The sequence below is a fragment of the Hylobates moloch genome, unplaced genomic scaffold, assembly GCF_009828535.3.
Source record: "Hylobates moloch isolate HMO894 unplaced genomic scaffold, HMol_V3 SCAFFOLD_12, whole genome shotgun sequence".
Classification (NCBI taxonomy): Eukaryota; Metazoa; Chordata; class Mammalia; order Primates; family Hylobatidae; genus Hylobates; species Hylobates moloch.
Genome location: NW_026652287.1, coordinates 101,347,319 through 101,353,766, shown reverse-complemented (window position 1 = coordinate 101,353,766; position 6,448 = coordinate 101,347,319). Strand labels below are relative to the sequence as shown.

General features: G+C 47.4%; 1 pseudogene; it reads right to left on the bottom strand.

Annotated features, from left to right (window-relative positions):
• Positions 1-4,000: 4,000 nt before the first annotated feature.
• LOC116479596 (protein LSM14 homolog A-like) lies at positions 4,001-5,146 on the bottom strand (annotated as a pseudogene).
• Between the last annotated feature and the right edge of the window lie 1,302 nt (positions 5,147-6,448).

Below are 6,448 nucleotides of genomic sequence, written 5' to 3'. Positions count from 1 at the left end.
TCCTGTGGAGGTCCTATGGAGATGCTATGGAGGTCCCATGGAGGTCCTGTGGAGGTCCTGTGGAGGGCCGGGTGCGATGGCTCACGCCTGTAATCCCAGCACTTTGGGAGGCCAAGACGGGCGGATCACGAGGTCAGGAGATCGAGACCACGGTGAAACCCCGTCTCTACTAAAAATACAAAAAATTAGCCGGGCGTGGTGGCGGGCGCCTGTAGTCCCAGCTACTGGGAGAGGCTGAGGCAGGAGAATGGCGTGAATCCGGGAGGCGGAGCTTGCAGTGAGCCGAGATTGCGCCACTGCACTCCAGCCTGGGCGACAGAGTGAGACTCCGTCTCAAAACAAAAAATGGTGCGAATTCTATCCTGTAAGTAAGTAAATAAACACATACTTAATCTATATCCAGGTCTCTGCCCAGACTTTGGGAAGCTGGAGAGTTTCGCCGCGGCCCTAACAGAGAGGAAAACTCAGATCAGCTCCATCGTGGAAGCTTCTCCAGAGACCATCAGAAACCTGAGCTCTAGGAGCAGCTGAGTAACCTGAATGCCAAGGAGGGGGGCGTGTCATGACTGGTTCCATGGAGACAGAACCCACAAGGGTGGGAGGCTGCTGTACACACTGAGAGGGGGACATCAGCTAACAGTAAATGCGGGGAGCCAATGTTTTCTAGTTCCCCAGAGACTGAGATACACCTGGGGACCTAAGACAGAGGGGCACTGTGCACTCACCCACAGGTTCGTTCCCATGGGTCTCAACTGAGCATTCACAAGACGGATTGGGAGCAAGGTGGAGACCCCATATTAGTGATCAGACAGAAAGAGCTTCCACTGTGCATGGCCTGAAATCTCATTTCCCACCCAGGTGCTTCTCTCACATGGAGAAAAAGTCATAAGCCATGGGAAGAGGCTCAGATAATTCTGCCCACCTCAGATCCCAGGTAATGACTCATTGTGGCCAGAAGAAGGTGGATCATAACATCCCTCTACCCTAGGAAGAGTGCAGAGAACAAATCCTGGACCGTGATCCTAGACAAATACCATTAGCGATATGCAAATTGGGAATAGGGACAGAAAACCCCTCCCCACCAAACAGACCTACCCAGGAGAATGCAGCTGCCATGAGGAGCGGGGACAGAAACACAGAGACAGCCCCACCCTCAAGGCCCAGGCACACAGAAACTGCCTGAGACTGAGGCTGGAGGAGGACAGGAGAAACGTCTGCTCTCGACCAGGAGCCTCTCCTAAAAAGCAAGCAGGAGCGCCCACAGCTGGGGTTAGGGGACCTAAGGATCCAATGCAGTGAGCTTCAGCCAGCTCTGTTTCAGCAGCCCCAGTGCAGGCTAGAAGGGCCCATGAGTGTCGTGGCCATGGAGCAAGAAAAAAGGACATGCTGCCAGGCACGGTGACTCACGCCTGTATTCCCAGCACTTTGGGAGGCCGAGGTGGGCGGATTATCTGAGGTCAGGAGTTCAAGACCAGCCTGGCCAATATGGCGAAACCCCTTCCCTACTGAAAATACAAAAACCAGCAAGGTGTGGTGGAAGGCGCCTGTAATCCCAGCTACTAGGGAGACTGAGGCAGGAGAATCAGGGGACAGAGGTTGCATTGAGCCGAGATCGCGCCACTGCACTCCAGCCTGGGCAACAGAGTGAGACTCCGTCTCAAAATAAAATAAAATAAAAGAATCAGAGAAAAAAGGACATGCATGGAACCAACACCAGCGACTCCCTCTTACCAAGGACCAAGTAGCCACCACTGTCGCTGAGAGTCTCACCTGTGACCAGCAGAGCGTTCTGGATGTGATGCCTTTGAGTGGACCAGTGAGTCATCTGGTGGCCGCTTGACGACATGGCGCGCATTCCACCAGGAGACGGCAGCAAATCCTCCTGACCGGGATGGATGCTGGCGCTGAGATGGGTTCTGCTGAGCTCACTGTGGCTCTCTGCCAGGAATCAGAGGCTCCTGCCCGTTTAAATGGAGCATCTCATGACTTAATCTCAGATTGAGGGACCTACACACCCATGAAATCAATGGGGCAATGAGAACAAGGCCACGTGGTATCCTCGGGGTGACCTGAGATAGGATGCATGCCATGTAGTGGTTGGGTGCTGCTGGGGCTGACGGAGCATCGGAAGGGCCTCTTACAGCAGATGCAAGAAACAGTTTGTGGATGAGACTCTGCACTTTAGGTGCTCTCTGATGGTGTAACAGACATAGATATAACACAGATATAGATAGCTGTAGACAATATACATATTCATATGAATGAACACTAAATGATGCTATGTCTTTTCCTTCTAATATTTTTGTTCTTATTTTTCTATAATGGGCTCTGCAAATGAAAATGCTATGTACATTAAATTAATACCATTAAAAATAAGATCATATCCGCCGGGTGCAGTGGCTCACGCTTGTAATCTCAGCACTTTGGGAGACCAAGGCGGGTGGATCACGAGGTCAGGAGATTGAGACCATCCTGGCTAACACGGTGAAACCCCCTCTCTACTAAAAATGCAAAAAAAAAATTAGCCGGGCACGGTGACGGGCGCCTGTAGTCCCAGCTACTCGGGAGGCTGAGGCAGAAGAATGGCGTGAACCCGGGAGGAGGAGCTTTCAGTGAGCCGAGATCGCGCCACTGCACTCCAGCCTGGGCGACAGAGCGAGACTCCATCTCAAAAAAAAAAAAGAAAGAAAGAAAGAAAGAAAGAAAGAAAGAAAGAAAGAAAGAAAGAAAGAAAGAAAGAAAGAAAGAAAATGCTATGTCTTTTCAGAGAACACACGGGCTGGGAAAGGAAAGGAGCGCGTCATCAACAGCCCCCATCACCACCCCTCCAGGCGACCCACTGGGGAGATAAGCACGTCCTGGGCCTGCACTTTTAGGTGATTTGGGGTTAGACGATCTGCCTGGTTGGAAATTACTGCCAGGGAAGAAAATAAGGGTTACCCTATGCCAAAAGTGATCACTTTGCCCTTTTCTTTTTTTTTTTTTTTTTTTTTTTTTTGGCTAACTTTAAAATGTTTATTTAAAAAAAAAGTTGCCTTTTATATAGCTTTACGAAGTTTTTAATGTTTCTTTGGCAATGGAATATAATGGAATTTTACAACTATATAAAAAAGTTACGTTTGCCTAAGAAACAGTATTTACCGTGTGTACATAGTTGACTGACAAAATTCTCTACCATCCAGCACCCTAATTAATTGATGAAATAAGCTATTTAATATTATGAGATTCCCCAAAAGAAAGGAGGAGAAAGATACAGACACACACACACACACACACACACACACACACACCCTCTTTGGCTCAGAACAGAGTATCACGGCCCTATCTGCAGGCAACCTGCAATTATCAAATACAATTCAGTGATTTAAAAAGAAAAACTAGGCCGGGCGCGGTGGCTCACGCTTGTAATCCCAGCACTTTGGGAGGCCGAGGCGGGCGGATCACGAGGTCAGGAGATCGAGACCACGGTGAAACCCCGTCTCTACTAAAAATACAAAAAATTAGCCGGGCGTGGTGGCGGGCGCCTGTAGTCCCAGCTACTCGGAGAGGCTGAGGCAGGAGAATGGCGTGAACCCGGGAGGCGGAGCTTGCAGTGAGCCGAGATTGCGCCACTGCACTCCAGCCTGGGCAACAGAGCGAGACTCCGTCTCAAAAAAAAAAAAGAAAAACTTTCGGTGATGAAACACTACTTATAAGTCCCACTGAAGTACTGCTTTAGTCTAACTATACATAAGAAATTACTTAACCTTCTGCTATTCCAAATATATTTAATCCTCATGTCTTAAGATGAGGCTTCCTCCCCCCAAAACTAACTGCATTTTATCTCTGAAATTAAACGGAAAAACAAACAAAAAACAAAAACCCAGTGCTGATGGCAAACGTACAGCGAATTCACTTCTTCGTTCTCCGCAGAGACTGAAATCAGGTTCCAGGACCAGGAAGAGCCAGAAATTCATCTATTTTCAGAGACTTGTTTGTAGACTATGCAGCAGCTTTGTTGTCTTTCTTTCAGAAAGCAGTACTATCAATTCAGACTTTTTAGGGGCCAAAAGCTGTGCTTTTCCTATATTCAAAATTTACAAACTCCCGGCCCCCGGAACCTCCTCTGAATCCACCGCGAAATCCTTAAGGGGTGGTCAAGGTACCCGTCCTCTGCCACCACGCAAACCAAGACCTCCTCTGCCTCTGTATCCCCCACGGCCACGGTTGGACAAAGTGGGATTCCAAATGTTTCAGCATTTAATCTTCTTCCTTCAGCCCAGGTTGGTCTCCTTTCTCCATTGTCATCACAAGAAATATTATCAAAGAAGGATTTAGTTTGGTCATAATAGCAATTAGGTCCAAGTGCATCTTCTTCATCAGCATGTCCTTCACTGCTTTGAGTATCAACTCCTGAGTCTCCTTTATCTTCACTATTTATAAGCTTCTCCTGTTTCTCAAGTTTATCTTCTTTTAATATAAGTTTATTATGAAACTCTCTGCCCATGTCTTCCTTGTTGAATTGTGCATTTGCACTTTCAAAGTCTTTCTCAAATTTCATTGGCCCATCTCGCCAAATACCAAATCCTCCCCTGCCACCCCGATGACCCCCACGCCCTCTCCTTGGAGCAGAAGGAGCACCTGGAGCTACTTGCCCCTTGTTATCATTTCCGAGTTGCTCATTTTCTGGCCTTGGAACGTCGTGTGCTTCAGCTCACCTGTGCTCCTGATTCTCTATTGCTTTTTGGCTGGTAGATGGCAAAGGCCTGGTTGATACAAGACTCCCTCTCCCAGCAGGTGCTGGAGCAGGTAAGTGGGCCCAGGCGGTCTGCACTGCTTGTTCCATGGTTGGGCTTCTTCTCAAAGGGTCGAACTGAGCGCTTGAACGACCGTGAGAGAATTGTGTTTTTAGGGATCGTGTATCCTGTGTTAAGGCAGAACCAACCGCACTACTTTGGGGCAAGGTACCACTGTTTGATATTTCTGTTCCAAAGGAGGTCAAAGAGCTTCCAGCAACACCAACAGCACCAAACTGCTGCCCCACTAAGGAACTCGGACTGAACTGGCTGGATGTGGGCATCCTGCCGAAAGGCCCATAAGAACCCAGGGACTGGAATGAAGAAGTCGATGAGCCTAGTGAGAACTGAACGATAGCTAGATTTTCCATGTTATTCTTACTTTCTCAAATATTTGGTAGAAATCAAGAGTGTACCCATTTAGGCCAAATTTCCCTATGGAGAGATTTCTGAGTGTAGGTTGAATTTCATTTATTTTTTTTTTCGGAGTCTCCCTCTGTCGCCTAGGCTGGAATGCAGTGGTGTGATCTCGGCTCACTGCCACCTCCGCCTCCTGGGTTCAAACAGTTCTCTTGCCTCACCCTCCTGAGTAGCCGGGATTACAGGCATGCACCACCTCGCTTGGCTAATTTTTGTATTTTTAGTAGAGGTGGGATTTCACCATGTTGGCCAGACAGGTCTTGAATTCCTGACCTCAGGTGATCTGCCCGCCTCAGCCTCCCAAGGTGCTGGTATTAACGGCATGAGCCACCAAACCTGGCCAGTTGAATTTCTTTAATAAAAATAGGAAATGTTACACTATATATTTGTTCTTGAGTAAATTTTGGTAGTTTGTATACTTCAAGATATTTTCTGTTGAATGTAAGTTGTAAAACATCTTAGCATAGATTTCTAGTTTTGCTTCACTAGTCCTTTGATGTCTGTAGGATGGGCAGTGGTGCCTCTTTCCATCTTGATTTGGTCATTGTCGTGCTCCCTCTCTCTCTCTCACTCTCTTATTTTACATCATACAAATGTTCATATGTTATCATTTCATTGACATTTTTTGTTAATGTTCTATCAATTTAATGTTGTGTGATTCTGTAATTCATGAATATTTGTTTTTGTTTTTGCGATGGAGTTTTACTCTCTCACCCAGGCTGGAGTGCAGTGGCATGATCTCGGCTCACTGCAACTTCCACCTCCCGGGTTCAAGTGAATCTCCTGTCTCAGCCTCCCGAGTCATTGAAAATACAGGTGCATGCCACCACACCCAGCTAATTTTTGCATTTTCAGTAGAGACAGGGTTTCAGCATGCTGGGCAGGCTGGTCTCAAAGTCCTGACCTCAAGTGATCCACCTGCCTCAGCCTCCCAAAGTGCTGGGATTACAGGCATGAGCCACCACACCCAGCCTATAACCCATGAATATTTAGAATGTTATTTGCTTCCAAAGTGTTGCTTTTTCTCTAAATGTCTTCTTATTGTTGGCTGCTAATTTAATTGAACTTCTAATCAGGAAACGTTACCTGTAGTTAACAGTTTGGATGCTTACTTTGTGGTCTAAAAACGATAGATATGGCCGGGCACAGTGGCTCATGCCTGTAATCTCACCACTTTGGGAAGCTAAGGCAGGCGGATCACAAAGTCCGGAGATTGAGACCATCCGGGCCAACATGTTGAAACCCCATCTCTA